General features: G+C 33.2%; 1 long non-coding RNA gene across 1 annotated transcript in view; it reads right to left on the bottom strand.

Moving 5' to 3' along the window:
• Positions 1–941: 941 nt before the first annotated feature.
• LOC145261216 (uncharacterized) overlaps positions 942–23177 on the bottom strand; it is a 44252-nt gene continuing 22016 nt past the window's right edge. The window contains exon 2 of the long non-coding RNA XR_013864427.1: positions 942–1715. This is a non-coding gene — a long non-coding RNA (uncharacterized LOC145261216). The remainder of the gene's footprint in view (positions 1716–23177) is intronic.

Raw genomic sequence — 23177 nt, 5'->3', positions numbered from 1 at the left:
TTATTATTATTAATATTTTTTTATTATTATTATTATTGTCATTATTATTATTTTATCATTATTATTAATATTATTATTATTTTTATTTTTATCATTATTATTATCATTATTAATATTATTTTCATCATTATTTTTATTATTATTGTTATTATTACAATTATTATTATTTTTATCATTATTATTATCATTATTATTATAATTTTTATCATTATTATTATTATCATAATTTTTGTCATTATTATTATTATTATTTTTATCAGTATTATTGTTATCATTATTATTATTATTATTATTTTTATAATTATTATTATTATTATTATCATTATTATTAATATTATTATTATTATCATTATTATTAATATTATTATTATTTTTATTATTATTATTATTATTATTTTTATCATTATTATTATTATTTTTATTATTATTATTATCATTATTATTATTATTAATTTATTTTTATTATTATTTATTATTATTATTACTATTATCATTATCATTATCATTATTAATCTTATTATTATTTGGATGATGATGATGATGATGCCTGTTCGTGTTATATCAACCGCTGTCGATGGTATAAGCAAGCCTCCGAACCCATCAATGGAATATTTCCCCGTCTTTTACAAATCATCTCAAACAAATTCCTACGCCATTCTATTTTCAAGCCGAAACCTTAGGAAGGACAGACGTATTGCATATTCCAAATTTCAAATTTCTTTCTAGAAAGTCTACCGAAAAACTCTACTGGCTTGAGTATGTGCTTCACTAAATGCCGTATATTTCGCTACAGAAACATATGTGAAACAACGTCTAGTGTTCGAGATTTGATGAGGGATATCGGTAATAACAGGTGTTTTCTCGTCCGAATATGTTCTTTTTCGTTTAAATACAGGGTGGAACGATAAAAGTATCGCCACAAAAGAAACGAACACTACGGATTTATTTTAAAACTTTTATTTAAAAAAATCAATTCAGCTAACTTGATTATGTAGTAGACCCAACATCTATTCAATGTAGCCGTCGTCAGCCTAAATCACCGTCTCGATACGGGTCAGGAACTGGGAGCATGCCTTTTCTAAAAGCGTCGACGGGAGCTCGGCAAATACTTGGATACCCGCGATCAGGTTGACTTTGGTGTTGTGGGAGGTCATGTTGGTGATGTTCTAGATGTAAAACCAAACTAAGTAGTCAAGCGGGTTCAGGTCGGGGGAGGACTGGGCAAGTGAGAGAAGGATACATTACCATAGCACTCCTTCTGAAACCAAGCTTGGTTCTCTTTGGGCTTGTAGGATTGCATGGAGTCCTGCTGTCACATCCAGAGTCTGCCAGCGGCAACCTGATTGCACCAGAGGATCAACACATTATTTAGCACATTCAGGTTCACTTTGGTGTTTACTTTCAAGCCGACTTCAATGATGTGAGGTAGCATGATGTGACCCTCACTTGAAACCTCATCAAATACCATAATCGTGACTTGAAACATTGTTTTTTTTATCCCCCTGGGCACGGCCCTGTTACTCGTTACGATGTAGTGATGCGTTTAGAGGGTAGATGCAATGGTCCTGTTGTCATAATTTGGATCGGTAGAGAACATGAGTTGTACAGCGGTGCATCTCCTATCTCGCTTGTTGAACATTGTGTCACATTCAGGCATGAAAGAAGGCTTCTGTCGCTCTTGGGATTTGTACTCAACTGGACAACTAGTAGATGATCTGCAACAATAAAAAGAAAAATGATTTTCATCAAACGGAAATGGAATCATGTCTTCGTTTCAAGGGCGACACTTTTATCGTTCCACCCCGTAATTGGGACGTGACTAATATCATTTCTATGAGAAAATGTTTTTTTTTTGTAAAAAGTGTCTACATTATGCGAAAAAAAAAGCCCTATGCAGTTTAAGTGTGAAAAAGTTCCGTTCAACTACATCGACAGAAAGATAAGTGTTTTCAATAAGAATTTGTTAAGAGTCACTTCTATATAACTTAAACTAGCAAAATTGAACGCACGTACAAAACCGACAGAAAATACTTTCGATAGGCTGATTTTTTGTAACAATTTCCTTCTGTCAGCTACTTGTTATACTAAAGAGTCTCCACTTGTCAAATATAAAAGCCATTTAAATATCAAGGATAATAAGTTATTGATATTTCCTGGAAAGGTGTATATTTGTGTGGCGGATCTGACTGGTGTTGGCTACAGTAATCGTGTAATAGAATCTAGTAGGTCGCCTTAATGAACAGTTGTGTGAGAAAATAACATTATAAAACGTTGATTAGTTATTATCAATTTTTTCTATCTGTCTATTTTTCTATTTATTCAATTACATTCTTATAATAGTGTATATTGGTAGGTATTTACGGGTTATAGAATAAAGTGTAGCAATGGGTTTTAGCTGAAGATGTTGACATACATAAGCTAGGTTGAATAAACAAAATAACATCGAGGAGGCAAACGTGGAAAGGTCACACGCAAGAGATGCGTGTGCTTTTTGAATGATGGCGTAACGGAAGTGAGGTCAAGATGTCGGGAAGTTTAGAATTAGGAGAGTTGGAGTTTAGTCACGCAAGTGAATAGACGTATGTGAAGCCAGGACGCGAGGTTGTGAAGAATAAGCATGTAAAGACGAAATGCAGACTCTCGCCGAAAACCGTTTGAGACAACTGAAATAAATTTACATTTTAAAAATAAAAAGAATGTAAAAAAACAAAACAACATAAGCTAGGGTTCAAATAGTGAAGGATCACCAACAAATGGCAAAATCTACAAAACACATGACTTAACGTACTGTAAACGATTCAATGTTTTAGGAAATTTCACAAGAACAAAGTCAACAGGTAAACAAAAGAGATGAACGAAAGAAATACAACCATCATGTTATAGACTGTGAACGAAACAGATAAAAAAAAACACTGCGCATGAAAAATATGACAAAACTATGGTTAATTGTCTTATGTCGTGATGGATTGGCGATTTGGTTTGTATTTTTTAAAGTCAATAGTGCATATATAACATACACATATACTCCGAAGCTGAGAACACCGGTACCCGTGCAAAACAGCGACGTTAATCGAAGTTGTACCGTATCAGTAACAGTTACATGATGTGGTACAGTGCTCTGATTATCACAGCATTGTTTCTAGCAATCATGGACTACTCCTCACGAGAGAAATCAGGATTACATGAAAGCGTTGGTTGATATTGCGCAACTCTTGCCTTACAATTGATTTCCTGTGCAGAAACTCTTACTAGATGCATGCATTATTTACTGAGACTGAAAAAGTTTCCAGATTGTGCCACCTAAAGAAGAAAACGTTGTCGCAGCGTTGATAGTAACTTCGTTAAAAGGTGCTAAGATCTTCTCTGATAATTTGGTTGGAATAAATATCGAAAAAAAAATTGGAAAACCGAGAGAAACAGTTATGTTTGATAAACGAACGAAGATATATTTAAAGAACGCAACATTTATATATGTACAACTTTACAAATGGTTGTATATTAATTTTATTTGGATAATCATACATTTGAATTGCAGAGTCTTGATACTATAAAATGTTCGTAGTGTGAAAATATAACAGCGTTAGAAGGGATCTAAAATATTTCGTCAGATGAAACAGAAAAGATCATGACACGTAAGCATAGAAGGGTTGCTTCATGTCAAAAAAATGGTTGAATCTGATAAAAATTTTGCTCATTTTTTAGTTTAATATTAATACTTGTTAATCCCTATTAACTGGCCCAAAAGTCTCTGCGAAAACTTCCAGTGTAAATGTAGCATTTTGATTACAAATCCACATTACACTAAACAATAAAAATGGCGTGGGTTCCATCAACCAGAGTGGAAAGCAAAACGTATTGCTTTGCAGCCCCTTTTGTTATTTTGACTATGGGAAGGAGAAATTGTCACACATGAACAGAATTATATATATATATATATATATATATATATATATATATATATATATGTGTGTGTGTGTGTGTGTGTGTGTGTGCATATATATATATGTATATATATATACATATATCTATATATTGGAGATGATATATATATATATATATTATCTCCAATATATATATATATATATATATATATATATATATATATATATATATATATATTGGCGATGACAAATTGGTACAAACGAACAGAATTATATATATAATAAATTCCACAGCCAAACAACGTCGCAGCCCACAAGAGCCATGACAGTCAACGACCCGAATTCCCAAGACTATATATATTATATTATTGTAATAATTATTATATTATTATAACAAATATATATATATATATATATGAATATATATACATAATTATATATATAATTATTATAGTAACTAATTCTGTAAACACCTTTAAGAAACTCCTTTCTTATCGTTGATCGCTTTCAGTTGAATGAAGTTGTTCAATTTAGCTCCCATGCACAGATCATCAAATAATGATGACATCTCTCTAACTGACATCAAAAACATATTTAAAAAAATGTTTTATTTCAACGTTATTTCACGCGGTTTACGGTAGCCTAAAAGATACGGTCTTGCTAACGAAGCCACAGATAACCTCTGTCGCCAGGTTCAAATCTATCGACTGGTGTTAATCGTGACACCCTGCACTGAAAATTCCGAAAGGATGGCACACTAGCGTCCGTATGTATTTAATGATTATTATAATCATTATATATATATACATATATAATTATTTTTTTACTATAATAATTAAATACCTACAGACACTAGTGTTTCATCCTTTCGGGATTCTTCAGTGTAGGGTGTCACGATTACTACCAGTCGAACGGTTCGAACCCCGCGACACGAGACATCTCTGGCTCGATTAGCGGAGACCGTATCCATTCGGCTACTATTAACCGTGTGAAATAGCGTTGAATTTTAAACATTTTAATTTAAATGTTCATTACGTCAGACAGACAGTGATCAAATCGTTATAAGATGATCTACGCATAAGAGCTAAATTGACCGACTTTTTAATTCAACAGAAAGTGCTCAACGATAAAAAACGAATTTCTTAAAGGGGCTGTCATAATTATTTTTTTACTATAATAATTAAATACCTACAGACACTAGTGTTTCATCCTTTCGGGATTCTTCAGTGCAGGGTGTCACGATTACTACCAGTCGAACGATTCGAACCCCGCGACACGAGACATCTCTGGCTCGATTAGCGGAGACTGTATCCATTCGGCTACTATTAACCGTGTTAAATAGCGTTGAATTTTAAACATTTTAATTTAAATGTTCATTACGTCAGACAGACAGTGATCAAATCGTTATACGATGATCTACGTATAATAGCTAAATTGACCGACTTTTTAATTCAACAGAAAATGCTCAACGATAAGAAACGAATTTCTTAAAGGGGCTGTCATAATATATATATATATATATATATATATATATATATATATATATATATATATATATATATATATATATATATATACAGGGTGACCCCCCCCCAAAAAAAAAGAAAAAACAAAAGCTAAATGGAGGCCATCTAGAACACATGCTGTAGAACGGAGAAAAAGGGGAAAGACCCTAATGTTTTGATGTGATGTTTTGAATATATTAAACTAGTTATGACCAAAGTTTCAGTTCATTCGGACAAAACACTGAGAAACAGGGCCTAATAAGAGTTTTGGCCCGTTTTTTGGTCACCCTATATTTATATATATATATATATATATATATATATATATATATATATATATATATATATATATATATATATATATGAGCATACGTACAAATAACACTTCTGTACGCTTTTGCTTACTGAGCTTTTACATTCCATTTTAATCGCTATTCAATCTCATTTGAATCTCTATTGATGTGCATCTACATAGTACCCTAATAATTCGTTCGCGGCACCTTTCCATGACAAAGGCCCCTGGGAAATTTCAGCGAGATAGGCCCAGGAATTTCCTAGTTTATTTTTTTTGTTAGTGTGTGTTTGCATGTGACAGTGAGAGAGATTTCTCAAAGTTTATATATTTGTAGAAATTTATATATACTTTCAGATATACTTGGATAAAATTGAAAGATTAAACAGAATGAATTTCTAGAATTATCGACTTATAATTTAAGTATAAGAAAAGGAGGTATATGACTAGCTGAGCACTCGACATTGCCGGGTCGTATAATATGCAGGTTTCATGTTCATCATTACTGAATAAATTATCTATCGACTATTATATAATATATTATACTTTTAATATAATACTGATTTCAAAAGTAAAAAATAATGACTTGTGTGCCACCTGCTATAATCGAAATCAAACCATATATCGTTGCAGATATATTCCTTATTAAAGCTATCGTCAGATAGATAAGGAATTGTTACACATCAATAGAATATAACGTCTGATTATATATATTTGCACATGCGTACAAACCACACTTTTAGTTGAATTACGCTTTCCAATTTCACATTTTTCTATTTTACTCCCTTCGCAGATATTTTTACTGGTTAGAAACCTATAAAAGAACGGTGCATAAACAAATGCAATTCGCTTTGAGCCGCTCTGCTATCTGTCGTCTCGGATGAGATGCACTTGGAAAATAAATGAAGAAATGCAAGCACACACGCACATGCTAAGGTTTAGATACAAAGTGTTTAGTCCAGTAAAACTGGCAAAATATTATCCCTTTGGCAAAGAATGTAGAGATAATCAGATATTGTGATAACTAACTCATATAAATCCCCATTACTTCTTTACAGTGCATGGAACGAATACATAATATTTAGTCTATTTCACTTTATGACAAATGTAACGCTATCGCATGGGCGGAGTTCCCGTATTCCATTAGTGTGGCTATCATCGTGAGATTCAACCCCAAGCTAACTAATTTCTCTAATGAATTAAAGTATTACAATATTTATAATATCGATCCTCATTACGTTATCTATTCATCCACTAGTATATACTTAGACTGATATATATATATATATTTATGCACACACATACACACACACATATATATATATATTTATTTATTATTTATTTGTTTATTGATACTAGCAGCGCCCCCAAGATTTTTATATTTTTACATTTTTTATTCATTTTCGTACCGCAGCAAAATATGGGTAATTTATAGTGTAAGAGAGATAATTGTACTTACATTTGTTATGTATTTATGTTTGTCTGCTTTGCCTCCCTTTTTTTTCCTTTGCTGATCCGGGTTTTCCACATTGCTCTCGGCATTTCAAACTTTCGCATATTTCTTTCCTAGCAATGTTTCAAGCAAACTATAATTTACTACGATGTTCTTACAATAACCGGGAAAATCTTACAACTTCATACATAGATATTTAGTAATACCAAAATAGTTCATTATATCGGGATCAGGAATTTTGTAGGGAATCGGTGATTGTATCGGACTCAGGAAAATATTGAAATATTCTCATCACTAATACACAGGGTGATTTATTCTACAATAACTATAATTTATTCAAATGATGTAATATGTCCTTGGTTAACACGTTGCGAATTTATTTCTGTTGGATTAGTTGGAAAAACAAGTCTACTCAACCAAACAAAGGAATTTGGAAGTACTTGAAAAGATAATACCTAAAGTTATTATTTCCATCTTGTGAAATCAGTTGATACGGTTCATACTCAACTTGAAAAGCTACTGACGAACGATGGTGCCCATCTTTAAGTTTAAATAAAAGTCCATGAAATATACTTTTGCTCATATTCACTAATCGGAGAAAAAAATTACTGCAAAAAAAGTTTTATTTTAGAATAGGGAGTAACTTTGGGATCTCCCTATATATGCATGCGCTTCCATGCTAGGAATATAAACATTTCTTCTGATATATTGCTACAATATTTGTATATTTATATGATGATATTGATAATGTTCATCCATCGCGTGCGAAGATGACCGTACATTTGCTCTCTGGGTTCTGAAGATGGCGTATTAGACCGATTCAAGCTTTAAAATATTTCCCTTATGTTGGACACCTGTGGGGTGATTCTGTACCAGAGATATTGACTGCGCTGTCTTTTCTAGTGTCACGTTTTCTCTAGTGTTCTTCATTGCTTCATTCAGCAATTGTAACCCCTCCGTGATTGCGGCATGTAAGGAACATCTGTCTAGGGTTAATTTTTCCCATGAGTTAGAATACAGACCGAAGTATTTGAGGGAGACCTTCAGATAGTCCTTGAACCGTTTCCGCTGTCTTCTTGCGGGTCTTTTTCCTTTGGACAGTTCGCTGTAAAGGAGATGTTGTCAAAGCCTTGAATCAGGTACATGACCTGTCAAACAAACCTTGCATTGCTGTTACCTGGTCTGTCGGAACGTTGACCGGGTTAAAACCTCTTTGTTTGGTATCTTGTCTTGCCACTTAATTTTTAACAATCTACGGAGGCAGGTCAATAAACTTGCCTGCCATAATATGCTAGGCATGCATATATGTTTATATGTATATAGCTACCAAACTCGTTCTTGTATATATGTATGCATCGCTATACGTATGCCGTTTTATTTCAATTATAACTATCGATCCACGTGCTGATTAATTAACGCGCGTGACAAGCAGTAACTCACTGTATCCCACAATAATTAATTTATTAGACGACAAATCAATCAATCTATTAATTCTCTTATTTCGCTATCGAACAACCAATCAATCAACCGACACAAATACAAACTCATTTATTTGAACTGTTTTCTGTCTATATACGTATTTATTTCGCTATCGATCTCGCTTATAAATAATTTTTTTCGCAGACACATATGCGGAATAAAACTAGTTGGTTAATTTATGTAGGAAAAAAATTCTGAGCATTTTATTAAAATCTTTAGCAAAGGTTTTACAAAAGTATGGCACAAGGCATAGAAAAGGCCGCGCAAATTGTATATATTTTGATTGCCTGTGAGAGTATGGCCCCAATGATTCCCACGATCTTTCTTATAACTTAGGTTAGGACAATTAGAAGCTTTAAACTTTATTATAAAAAATAGCGAATTTTGGATTTAATTCAGTTCGCCGCCATCTTTGTTACCAAGAATTGCTTAACTCTAGAAATCGTGCATCATTGATTCTTCGCCGCCATCTTCGTTCTAAGAATTACTCAACACTTGTATCATAACTGCACTAATTCTTCGTCGATTTGATTTACTACCGCTGAGTTTGTGTAACATAATGCCTCAATACTAAGCAGTATATCCGCAAAATTAAAAAAAAAGTTGATTTTAATGATTTATCAATGTAATTGTTTTGTATAAATCAGATGATTGTATGGTTGACGATATCTTACCGAAATCTGTCTAAATAAAAAAAACCCGAAAGCTTAATCTTAATAATATTTGATAATGAGTAATTCATTAATTCCCCATAAATCAAATGATACTATTATTGGAATTCGTTTTTTCATGTCTTTCTATAAAAATGAAGTAAAATCTTAATCTTAATAATATTTGATAATAATTTATTTCGCACATTTTACATTATCTCTACTATTATATAAATTTCACTTTTGTGTGCGTGAGGGAAAATTCCTTCCTCATAGGTTCCGAAACGGCTGAGCCTATCGGTTTCATATTAAACACAAAGGTAATTTATATGTTTGTCAGTGTTCTTAGATAATTTTCGTACAAATATTCATCTAATAAGTATCAAAAATCAAAACGTCCGATCTTTAAAAAATAGTGTTTCTTTCTTATAGATAAAAAAAGAATGATTTTTACTAGGGAATATTTTACGTTACACAGTCAAATGAATATAGTAAAATCTCAATAAATCATTTCTTCTTCAACGAAATCAGATTTCTTGTCATATGGAGATATAGCGAGTTGTAGAGCCTTCGACTACAGATCGAATGATCCACTGTTAAACCGGATGTGCATTACCATTTTGTTTAAAAAAAATTCTCATTAATGAGCTTAATATACGATAAAAGAAAATGTACCATTTAAAATCTCTGAAAATCATTTATTCGTTTTAATATTTAAAAACTAAAAATTAATTAGAAGTGACTTTTCCAGTGCATTCGTCGGCAAGCCCGAATATCAGCTGACATCATATTGTAAACAAACACAGACAGAATTTCATAGAACAGCGTTATCATTATTTATTTATTTATTTATTTTTGAATTAGTCCAGCAAGCCAATTATTTCTCGTAATATATAATAATCAATAGAGGATTGATTCTATAATAATACATATGCAAACTACATAAATGAAAATATCATGTTTAAGCGTATTGTACGACCGGGCAATATCGGACGTCCAGCTAGTATTATTATAAGCATAGGTTTCTCAATAGCTCTTGCATATATCGAGGTGGAATTCTTTCTATAAAGACATTAGTTACTTACAGGAAGGCCTACGGGAAGGTTGCCAACATTCTACGCAAACGTGTATATGTGGAGAGAACTCGATTCGAACTTTGCAAATCTAGATGATCAGTGCATGTTTTTCAACCACTTAGACCCGTTCTTTCTCAATGATTGTTCCCGAGTTTTATATAAGGAATGCGAAGAAGGCTGAAACGCTAAACGGCCGAAACATAAACGGCCGAAAAGAAAAACGGCCAAAATATCGTGAAAATAAAAGGTGTTTAATCAATAAAAATTACAATTCAAAGGTGCAGTGAACCAAGTATTATGATATCAGTTCTATGCAAATAAATGATTAATAAGGCATAGTCATCGCAATATAACATTTACACAAGAGGTTTTCTCGGTAACTACTGGTTGATCTGGATGAAATCTTGTATAAACTTTTCTTATGATAAAGTGCGGCGAATGAGGAATTATACTATATTTTAATGCAGGGGTCTATGGATCATTATTGGATGTAAAATGTGAACACATGTAACCGTATTTATGTATTTATTTGGCATAAATTACTTATTCTAAGCTATCTGTTTATAACGTTTACCTGTCACTGGGCTAAAAATCTGGCACTAGTATTTTTCAATTTTATGCGCTGTGTCAATTATTTTAGGTGATGGCCGGGCGACAATAGTGAGGGCAGAATCCGAAATATTTACTATATATATATATATATATATATATATTATTGATGGCAGTATTTTAATACGTTTCCCGATTCCGATATAATTACTGATTCCATAGTTGATTCCCGATTCCGATTCTTTATAAATCTCTAAATATTTAACTATAGAGTTGTTATTTTCCTCGATTACCGTAAAAAATACAAGTTCAATATGTAGATATTTTTTTGTAAACGTCAAAATACACTTGTGGAGGAGGATTTATAGATTTTAGCTTTACTGGTATTTTAAAATCAACAAATAAGAATTATTTTATCATTATTACCAGCAATGAAAGATTTTGATTTAAACAAAATCAAATCAAAAAAGACAATCAAAAGAATCGTTTTGACATCGGAAAAATGGCACCGATTTTTCCGATTCAAATACCGATTCCGATATTTCCGATTCTCGATTTCGATTTCGGAAATCGTCCTAACACTAGCACACACACACACACACACACACACACACACACACACACACACACATATATATATATATAAATATATATATATATATATATGTATGTATGCATATATATATATATGTATGTATATATATATATATATATATATATATATATATATACAGAGAGAGAGATAGAGAGAGAGAGAGAAAGAGAAATGTATGCATAATAGTTATTTACACGTGAGTGTAAATGATATTATTTTTCCTAGGTATTAAAATTTTTACAAAGTGCATATGAATGCGTGGGAAGATATCAGCAGCAGCTGCACGATAGCTTGCTTGCGAGGATATTAGCAGCAGTCGCTAAAAAGAGCAGATATGCGAATTAGGAAGTATGGGCGAATTGAAATGACTGGAAAAAAGAGAAAAACAAAACAGAACGTGCTCGGTGCGGAAGAGTAGAAAAAGTCTAAGAAAATGGACGTGTAAAAGTGTAAACGAGAATGGGTCGGCTGTGACCGGCTTGCGGTTGAAAGAAGGGGAAACCCGACATAAGTAAAATAAACATATGACATCGAGAGACTTTTTAAAGTGGTGTCGGAACGTTAATACAACTTTTGTAAAAAAAAAAAAAAAAGAAAAAAGCTGACCCGGATTTTTTAATTTCTTGCTTTGCTCTTCTTTGTATACTGTAGCATGTAACAACATAGCGATCCTCTAAATCGTATAATCAAATCAAGAGATGACAACGATACGAAGGTCAACATATTTGGTTATTACCTAGTAAAAACAAAGTACGGGGCTACATCACACGCATTTGAAATGAACAACACAAACGGATTCACACACACCCCTTTTTTCACCTTTTGCTTATATCCACACGAGCGAAGATGCCCCCCCCACACACATTCTCGAAACGAGTGTAGGTGTATTGCTAGGTAAATCAGGAAGAGTCCCTAACACAAAAATGTTTACTGACTGACGATTTTCAAAATTACATATTTTCAAAACGTCATTTTTATTGATTATCGATATTTTTATTGATTATCGATAAGTACATGAGGCGAAAAACGTACATAAATAAAATCGCATTACTTTTCTCATATTTACTTATATCATCACTATCGTTATCTATCCATATATTTATCGATCTGCCTCTTTATATATTTTATATATACACCCCCCACACACACACACATATATATATATATATGTGTGTGTGTGTGTGTGTGTGTGTGTGTGTGTGTGTGTGTGTGTGTAAAAGAGATTTAGAAGGCTGTCACAATGCGAGGAATGAATTATAGTCGCTGTTGGTAAGATGAGAGGAGAACAAGTGGCGATTTACAAATCAATAAGTACATACATACATATATATATATTTATATATATATATATTTATTCAGTTGTATGGTAAAATGTTTTACTTGTAAGTCTATGCGACGTATTCCATTATTAATTTCGGAAAAATGTTCCCTTTTCAAATGGTGTGCGTAACCGGTCGATTCAAAGCATGCTGGAAAGAAAGATTAATATATATATATATATATATATATATATATATATGTACTTATTGATTTGTAAATCGCCACTTGTTCAGAGATTGGAGTTCAGACGAGCACCTGCCATGGAAATAACGATAAAACAAGGATAGGCTCGCAACGTCTCTTCTGTGGGAGAGAGGTTGCAGGGTATAGAAAAGGGCATCCCCCACTAAGCCACGAAGTCTATTTTGTACTCTGTCAAGGCAGGATAGGCTGCTTTTAGCAGCTCCTGCCCAGATATGGCAGCAGTATTCCATCTTTGGACGTACTTGGCTTTTATATAGATAGAGAATTGCATCGGGGTGATATATCTTCTGGAGCGGTAGAAGGATCCCACCATCTTTCCAGCGACCTTAGCAACAGACTTGATGTATGTGTTCCATTTCAGATCAGGAGTAAAGGTCAAACCCAGAAGCTTATCAAAACACGGGGTCTCTCCTAGACGACAGCCATCCATCCCAATTGATGCCAGATGGGGATCAGAGCGTTTATGATGTAAAGTTAGGAGTTTGGTTTTTGATGCATTAAAGGTAACCAGCCACGACTTCCCCCAATGAACCAAGCTAGTGTGACACTCGAAGACAAGATTAATGAGTGTGCAGTGGTAAAAGAGAACACGTTGTATTGATAGTTAGTAGTGGAAATTTGGTAAATTGGATTACTTAAGGGGAACGGCTCATCAAGAACTTGTTTACGTTGGACTTGAAGACAATTTATTGGAGTGATTTGAAAAGCAAGAAAACGGAACATAATTTCCCACGCGTGCAGTTCTAAGAAAGACACTTTGTTCATGGAATCTGCGTTTAGGTTAAGGGACAGATAGCGAGTGGGGGAAATTATTGATAGTGGTTTTAGTTAGACGTGCGTTTTTCGTGAAAGTCATGACGGGGGTGGGCATAGATAGGAACTCAGACGAGCACTTGCCATAACGATAAGATTCCCCGGGAATATCAAATTAAAAAGCGATCCTAAAACGGGGAAGTGACGACGTTAGACGTTTACATTACTTGCAAAGAAGTGCCGGCGTTCTCCTTAATACTGCGCTTGGTATTCTCAAATGTTCATTTATATAGTACTAACCAGGTTTACCGTTTATTACTTTCTGTTCTAGCGTGATTATGCAGTGTATCAGCAGAACAACTCATGTACTAAATCTGCTCTGATAAAATTAATGAACTAATATACCCTCAACATAAATACTCCTGATTTACCTGGCCAGTAGAAAAATTCCACTACTTCACTTCAATTCCAGGTTCGGGTTACTTGCATTAGAATTATCCACTTGCTCTTCATACGGAAATTTAAACTGTTCACCAAAAACCTGACATATTTATACGATGACATAAGGTGCCACTATTGTATATTTGGGTGGAATTGAGTAGCAAGATGTTTTTTCTCCGTTACATTTCAACTTCTCTAATAAGTGAAGTTTGAGAAGCAGGAAACAGGGAGGGAATTCGAAATTCTAGAAGTTCAATGGAAGAAATTAATAGAATGAAAGGATTTCCGACATCAAGGAATCAAAATAGCGGTGAGATTTTGCTACTAGTCGGCTAAATCGGAATATATACGTCGACTAGGAATCTAAGTACTTGTAAACAAACGTTTTGCTGAATAACTCTCCAATTAGGTTATCGACTTTAAAACATGGCGTGGGTTAAAAGTTTGAATCAATCACAAACAACATGTTGACTGGTGTTAAGTGTTAAGACATTATGTTGAACAAAGATGGTGGTGAAGAAGCAGTGCAGTCCCGATACTGAGTGGGAAGTAATTGCCAGTAAAAAAGATGGCGGCGAAGAATCAAATGTGGATCGTGACGTAGATAACGGCGAACTGATTGAATCCAAAATTCGACAATTTTTATAGTATCTTTGGGAGCTTTTCATTGGTTGGTTATTATAACTTATGGTTATAAAAACGATCGTCGATATAATTGGTGTCATATCCCCATTCGTCGTGATGAGGGATGTGCCTATCAGCGGCTTCGGCTGCAAGGAGACAGGGTAGAGTACTCATGAGGGATCCGTTTTTGACACTCACTCAACAGGTGGGGCAAGTTTATTGCTTGTCGCCTGAGGCGCCCTGACCGGGGAAGGCCGACGGTGGTGCGCAGGCAATTTTTGTTGAGGCAAGAATGCCCCTTCTTTAGAAGAGCTTGCCTGTTCTCCACCTTCCGGCTTGTGCCACATTTGACTGCGGTGGACAGGAAATAAATAGCTACCCCCCATAAGGAGTCAAAAACATTTAACAACTGATTGTGCTTTGTTTTTGGTGTCTACTTGATTCGTTTCTGGGTGAATCAGGTCATGCAACCACAACAAATGAAATGGCTCAGCACAAATTCAGCCACGAAGCGATGGTAATCTTCCGTGTTTTATTTCGGGTCATTTCATTCACGCCACACAAAACCCGCGGAAAATATAGGCTGCATGTTAAACAATAGCAAATAAAAGAATTTGTAAAGAAGAAAAAGTTAAAATTTCAATATTAAAATTTTAAAATATCCGGATAAAAAGAAATGAAGCCAAGATATTAAGGAATTTGTTGGTGTGTGGGTGGGGGAAGAAAACGAACAAAAAATCGAATAATGGGGACCATAAAGCATCGGTTTTTGATCTTTGATTTATTCCAATATCGAGAATCATTATCAAATATTGATCACGCCAAATTTTGATCCTTTGTCATAAAAACGGTTAATGGCATATACTTAGATGTGTGTAGATGTGTATGTGCACCATTAACATGACATAGGATCAAGATTGAGGTAATCAATACTTAATAAAGATATATATATATATATATATATATATATATATATATATATATATATATATATAGAGAGAGAGAGAGAGAGAGAGAGAGGGATCGATAGATAGATAGATAGATAAATAGATATATTTCTTTAAAATTCTTAAACTTTACACACATAGCTTTGTATGTATAGCTTAATTGCTTAGTTTTACTTGAATGTATCCACTCAATAATCTAAAAACTTTATATATATATATATATATATATATACATGTGTGTGTACAGAGAGAGAGAGAGAGAGAGAGAGAGAGAGAGAGAGAGAAAATATATATATAGACATCATATCCCCCTATTTAATAATTCTTACCTTTGCTTTTGTATAGCCTACAACCTAAATTGGTAGTTTATATATATATATATATATATATATATATATATATATATATAAATATTCGCACACAAACACACACACACACATATATATATACACATATATATATATGTATATATATATATATATATATATATATATATATATATATATATATATAGTAAGTTATAAAATGTATATGGCGATTAAGCTACACTGAATATTCCGCGTTTCATCCACTCTAGGATTCTTCAGGCTTATAGAGTGGATGAAACGCGGAATATTCAGTGTAGCGTAATCGCCATATACATTTTATAACTTACTAACTAGCTCTACCTTCGTATTGAGCATTTTGAAGTAAATACTTAAAGTTTACGCATACATGTATACTTAGATTAAGTAGTTATATATATATATATATATATATATATATATATATATATATATATGTGTGTGTGTGTGTGTGTGTGTTTCTATTTGTGTGTGTGTACGTATGTAAGTGCATGTGTGGAAATATGTTATTTCAATTATATTTCTCATTCTATTTCTACCTGTCTTTTAATTTATGAAGCTTGATGTAATTAACGAGAATATAAAAAATAAATGACAAAAATCAATATTTCTAAATTTCAAGTGGTTGACCATGTTAGCATTTATTTCTTTAAGTAAGTTGACATCACATTTTTGACATGCCAAATCTTTGACATCACATTTTTGATAAGCACAATTTTCGACATCAAATCTTCTGACATCACATTTTTTGATATCACATTTTGTGATATGCACATTTTTTGAAATCACAATTTTTGACATCATATTTTTGATATGCACATTTTTTGACATCATATTTTTTGAATCTACATTTTTTGACATCACATTTTTTTGTTGCGCAAAATCATTCATTTCAAAGGATTGCCCTTAAGGTTTTCGAACAGAACATACCACGCACATTTGAAGCAAAATAACATTTTTGAACAACTGAGGTGAATTGATTTGCGAAGTTTTTACTTACTGTCCCCAACCTCGGTAAACGGAAATATATTGGACATTAGTCACTGTTTTAACTTTTGTTTCCAGTGTTTTCCGTTAAGTTACATTTAGTTTAAACAATATATATTACATACGGGATATATATATATATATATATATATATATATATATATATATATATATATATATATGTGTGTGTGTGTGTGTGTGTGTGTGTGTGTGCCGACCAAACTCCTCTGCCATGTCGAACGACGGCATTACGAATATGCATTCGTGACGTAATACGCATTCGTGACGTAATATAATATATATGCATTCGTGACGTAATATAATATATTATTCGTAATATAATATATATGCTTTCGTAATATAATATAATATATATGCATTCGTGACGTAATATAATATATATGCATTCGTGACGTAATATAATATATATGCTTTCGTAATATAATATAATATATATGCATTCGTGACGTAATATAATATATATGCATTCGTGACGTAATATAATATATATGCTTTCGTAATATAATATAATATATATGCATTCGTGACGTAATATAATATATATGCATTCGTGACGTAATATAATATGCATTCGTGATGTAAAATGCATTCGTTACGTAATATGCATTACGAATATGCATTCGTGACGTAATATGTATTCATGGTTTAATTTTTAGCTTTGCAGTAAACATATGTTTATATTACAGCCATTTACGTCAAAGGAAAGAATAAATCGTAAGCTAAACGTTTCCATTCTCGGTGATGTCGCACGTGTTATTTCTTTTAACTTTTAAAATCATTACTATTTATATGGGTCCAATCTAATATTAGTAGGTTGGTGCAAACATAATGGCGTATTTTTTACGTTAAACTTCAAGTAAAAGAAAACGACATTATTTTTGCACCAAGCTAATAATTATAAATACGAAATATACATGAATCAAAACAAAAGCGTATTTTACGACCTGGCAATCCCGGGCGGCTTGCTAGTAATTAAATAATAGCCTCTTTTTGAATTATTAAAATCAGTTAAACCATCTGATTTTTACAGTGGTTTGCATCTGAAATTCTTTACGTCACGACTGCGCAATATACACCTAAAACAGATGTCTAATCAGTGTATTTTTTGGAGCCAACTGCGATTACGTAGAATTTGCTTTTTCGCTTTCAAAGAAAAGCTCGACGCCTGTCTCTGCGGATGAACACAAAATTCCTTAATTGAAGAATCAAGTTGCCTCAGTCATTGAGACTTCAGAAGACATTCCACCACCTGATTAAGGAGAATTTCAACGTTCTGTATTGAACATTTCAATAATTAGAAACGGTTTAAAAAAAAAGAAAAAAAAGAAAAGAGAGAGAGGAAAAGAGAGAAAAAAATGAAAAAGGAGTTAAATTAAATAAAAGATAAATTAAAATAAAAATAAAAAAAATCTTCCTTTGGCTTCGATCTACATGAACTCATTTAAATTGAACATTCTTTTATTATACACACACGTCAGTTGGAAACGCATCGCTTTTATATAAACCTAACAAACGTCGAACCAGAAGGATGTGCTTAGTATCAATTCAATTCGTATGATATTATTCAAAATTAGTCAAATCAATTCGTATGATATTATTTCAGACACTAATACGAAAAATGGCAAATATTCGCCGTATAATCGTAGAGAGAGGAGTATTTGACCCAATCACATTACGGATACATTCCTGTAATTTATAAAGCAATGGAGCAGACATTTACCAGCAACATATGAACACAGTACCCAATACTTTGTTTGATAGAATATTTGTATAAGGAGAGAATACCCTCGGGTGAAGACAAGTGTTTAATACGATAGAGAGAACCGATTTTATGAGAAAAAGCAATGGATTCAATTTAAAGATTCCGAGAAAGATCTAAAAAGTAAGAAAATGAATTTCTTTCGGCCCTAAAGCAACCAGAGTCTAGGGCATTGTTGAGTCGGCTTATTCACTGTCAGGTGTGCATGCCTCGGAGTTTCATACTCACAGCTATTGATTTTAATCGTTGAGAACAAGGCAATTATCTTGTTAATCGTCCAAGACAGCGCTACTGGAGTATGCCGATGGGACTGAGGATACGTTTTTGGCAGGTAGGGATGCTATTATTCTAACGCAACTCTACCGAAGAAAATTGATGCATTGACAAGGTATTTTTTGCAGCTAATAATGCTATTACATGAAAACGATGGTTTTTCAAATTCAACTCTCCAAACCTTGTGCTAGATATACCGATACATGAGAGGGAGGTAAAAAATAGTGTGACTGTAACCAACCAAGCCTTGTCGATATATATATATATATATATACATATATATATATATGCATATATATATATGTATACGCGTGTGTATGTGTGTATGTATGTATATACAAACATATATATATGTATATATATATGTATACGTGTGTGTATGTGTGTATGTATGTATATACATACATATATATATATATATATATATGTAAATATATACAGTGATGATCATATTTATTGGTACGGTAAAATGAAAGTTAAATTTTGTCAAATAAATTCTAAAAAAAGGATTAAATTAAAGAAAATAACAAAGTATATTATGTATTTTTGACTGGCCTTTCCGATGCAGCAATCGGATTTTAGAAAAAATAAATAACAAAGGAACAACAAACATAATTGCAAAAAAACCTTGTTCAAAATTATTGGCACGATTTATTTAATAGTCAATTGTATAGCCTTTGGCCTTGATTACCTTCCTCAGTCGCTTTTCATAGTTTACAATCAAGTTGTTGCACTCTTCAGTAGTAATTTTAGCCCACTCTTCCTGACAATAATCCTCCAATTGAATAAGATTCTTAGGCTTCCTTTGCATTACCCTCAATTTTAATGTTCTCCATAAATTTTCAATTGTATTAAGGTCTGGGCTTTGTGATGGCCACTCCAAAACATTAATATGATTGTCCTCAAGCCATTTCTTAGTCAGTTTAGCCGAATGCTTTGGGTCATTATCTTGCATGAACCACCAACGACGACCAAGTGAGAGCTCTTTAGCAGAGTCTTTCAGGTTTTCATCCAATATTTTAACATAATCTTCCTTTTTTATGCTACCTGTGACCTTAACAAGTCGCCCTGATCCAGAGGCAGCAAAGGATCCCCAAAACATCAAACTGCCTCCACCGTGCTTCACTGTGGGTATGGTGTTCTTAGGCAGGAAAGCTTCGCCAGATTTTCTGTAAATATAAGACACTTTATTATGGCCAAATAACTCTATTTTCGTTTCGTCAGTCCATAGAACACGTTTCCAGAATGCAACATCTTTATCAATATGACATTTTGCAAAGGCTAGCCTTGCTTTCAGGTGCATAGGCTTCAATAAGGGAGTCTTTCTCGGACGACATGCTTTTAAACCAGCTCTCTTCAAAACTCTACCAACTGTATGTCGAGATACATTCACTCCAGAGGTGCTCTGTTCATCAACAATCTCCCCAACAGAGATCCTTGGGTTTTGTTTTACTTGTCGAACAATTTTCCGTTCATCTCTTGGGGAAAGAATCCTTTTTCTCCCTCTACCCTCTAAACTCATAACGTGGCCTTGCGATTTGAACTTGTTTATTATGGCTCTAACAGTGGATTTGGGAAGGTTTAGCTTCTTTGAAATCTTATCATAGCCCTCCCCATTGGTATGGCATGCTACAACAAGCTTCCTGACGTCTTCGCTGTGTTCCTTAGTTTTAACCATGGCGATTGAAAATTATAATTTAGTCACTTATAATAGTTTAAATAAATCGCTATCTAAAAATTATCTGAAAAAAATTATTCACTGAATAAGCGTTAAACAAGCATAATATGGCTATAAAAAAGTTCAGAAAGCACGTAAACCGGAAATTGATTGATATTATACTGATACTAAAAGAAAAACAAAGCCGTGCCAATAATTTTGAACAAGGGTTTTTTGCAATTATGTTCGTTGTTCCTTTGTTATTTATTTTTTTCTAAAATCCGATTGCTGCATCGGAAAGGCCAGTTAAAACTACATAATATACTTTGTTATTTTCTTTAATTTAATCCCTTTTTTAGAATTTATTAGACAAAATTTAACTTTTATTTTACCGTGCCAATAAATATGATCATCACTGTATATACATATATATATATGTATATATATATATATATATATATATATATATATATATATATATATATATATATATATATATATACAGAGTGTCCCAATAAAAAATATATATCTTTTTAAATATCTATAAAATCAACATGCATTATGATAAAGAAAAGTTTCGTACATTAAAATACTGGGAACAAATATAGGAACCAACTAATTCTCAAAAGTGTTCAAATTATTGGCCATTATGGTCCAGGAGCAGTTGGTAACGCTCACTGATCGAATCCGAAACGTTCTTTATCAGTTCAATTGGGATGCTGGCACATCCTCCTTAAATGGCTGCATTCAACTCAGTCATGGAAGCTGGTTTTTTAATGTGAACCTTGTGCTTAAAATGCCCCCGCACTTCTCCAAAAATCCGCTGATGGTACTCGATACTTACTCTTCGTTCTGTCATTGGCAGGTGATCATAAAGAGAGACTGTTATACCATGATAGTACCTATTTACAATGCCTTCCCACGGGACAGAGTTAGACCTAGCGTCGTTTTTTAACGTGAAGAAAAAGTACCAAACTAAAAAAAAAATGTTCTCAGTCATGAAGGACTGCTCCCCCACCGAAAGAGAACAATAAACGTAATTTCAGCATCTAAAGAACTGATACTACACTTTTATCTTGGCTGTGTTTATTTGCTTCCCTACGAGATTAAATAAGGAATGAAGCCGTTTTTTAATGTGGAGAGGGGGAAGGGGAAGGGAGAAGCGAACCAGCTCCCGAGAGGTGGGAAATGGGAGCTGGACAGTTAGAGCCTCTTGGTATATAGGGTTGCCCCTACATGGACCAGAAGCCCATTGCTACAAGGTCGTAGATTGCAGCATCTGCCAGAACAGATACTACACTGGAAATTACATTGAAAGCATTGTCAAGCCCGCTGCAAAGAAAGTAAGCTCTCTCTACCGTGCTAGAAAATTACAAACACCCGAAAGTATCCTGTACCTCTATAAGAGCACCATGTATGGAGTATTGCTGTTATATTTGGGCTGGTGCATCTGCTACTAGTCTCTCGCTCCTAGACAAGGTCCAAAAGAGAGTCGCCAATTTGATAGGCCCTGAACTGGCATCTAAGCTTCAGCCTCTATCCCATCGACGAAATGTTGCATCCCTCTGTCTGTTCTACAAGTATTTTAATGGAGAATGCTCTGACCAACTTCAAGCACTTGTGCTACCACAACGTAAACACACTCGACAAACCCAACAGACAGCTAAATCTCACCCTCACATAGTATAGATCCCTAGATGTAAAAGATATTTCTACTCCAGTATTTTCTTCCCCAGAACCGCTAGACTTTGCAATTCCATTCCAGGTCCCTGCTTCCCCAACTTTTGTGACGTGCAGAAGTTCAAGTGTAACGTGAACAGACATCTTTCTGCCCAAATCTCCACATAGTTACCCCTGATAGTAGCCCCCCCCCCCACACACACCAAAGTAGCAATGTGCCTTGTTTGGGTGAAAATTTAATAAAAAACAGTACCATTTTTTATTGCTAAACACCCATTGGGAAAGTTTGATGGCATATTCATGTAGCAAGTTTATATAATTTAAAAAGTGTCTACATTTTATTGGGACACGCTGTATATATATATATATATATATATATATATATATATATATATATATATATATATACATATATACACATATATATATATATATATATATATATATATATATATATATATACATATATACACATATATATATATATATATATACAGGGTGTCCGTAAAGTTACTATACAGTCTTATTATTTTATTGTATTATATTTGTATTAATAGTTTATATATTACAGGGTGTCTGTATAGTAACTTGTAAGACTGTATAGTAACTTTACGGACACCCTGTATATATATATATATATATATATATATATATATATATATATATAATTTATGTATACATATATAC

This window comes from Euprymna scolopes, chromosome 37 (assembly GCF_053919585.1).
Source record: "Euprymna scolopes isolate OS-2025 chromosome 37, ASM5391958v1, whole genome shotgun sequence".
NCBI classification, from domain to species: domain Eukaryota; kingdom Metazoa; phylum Mollusca; class Cephalopoda; order Sepiida; family Sepiolidae; genus Euprymna; species Euprymna scolopes.
This window is presented reverse-complemented; position numbering and strand designations above follow the sequence as displayed.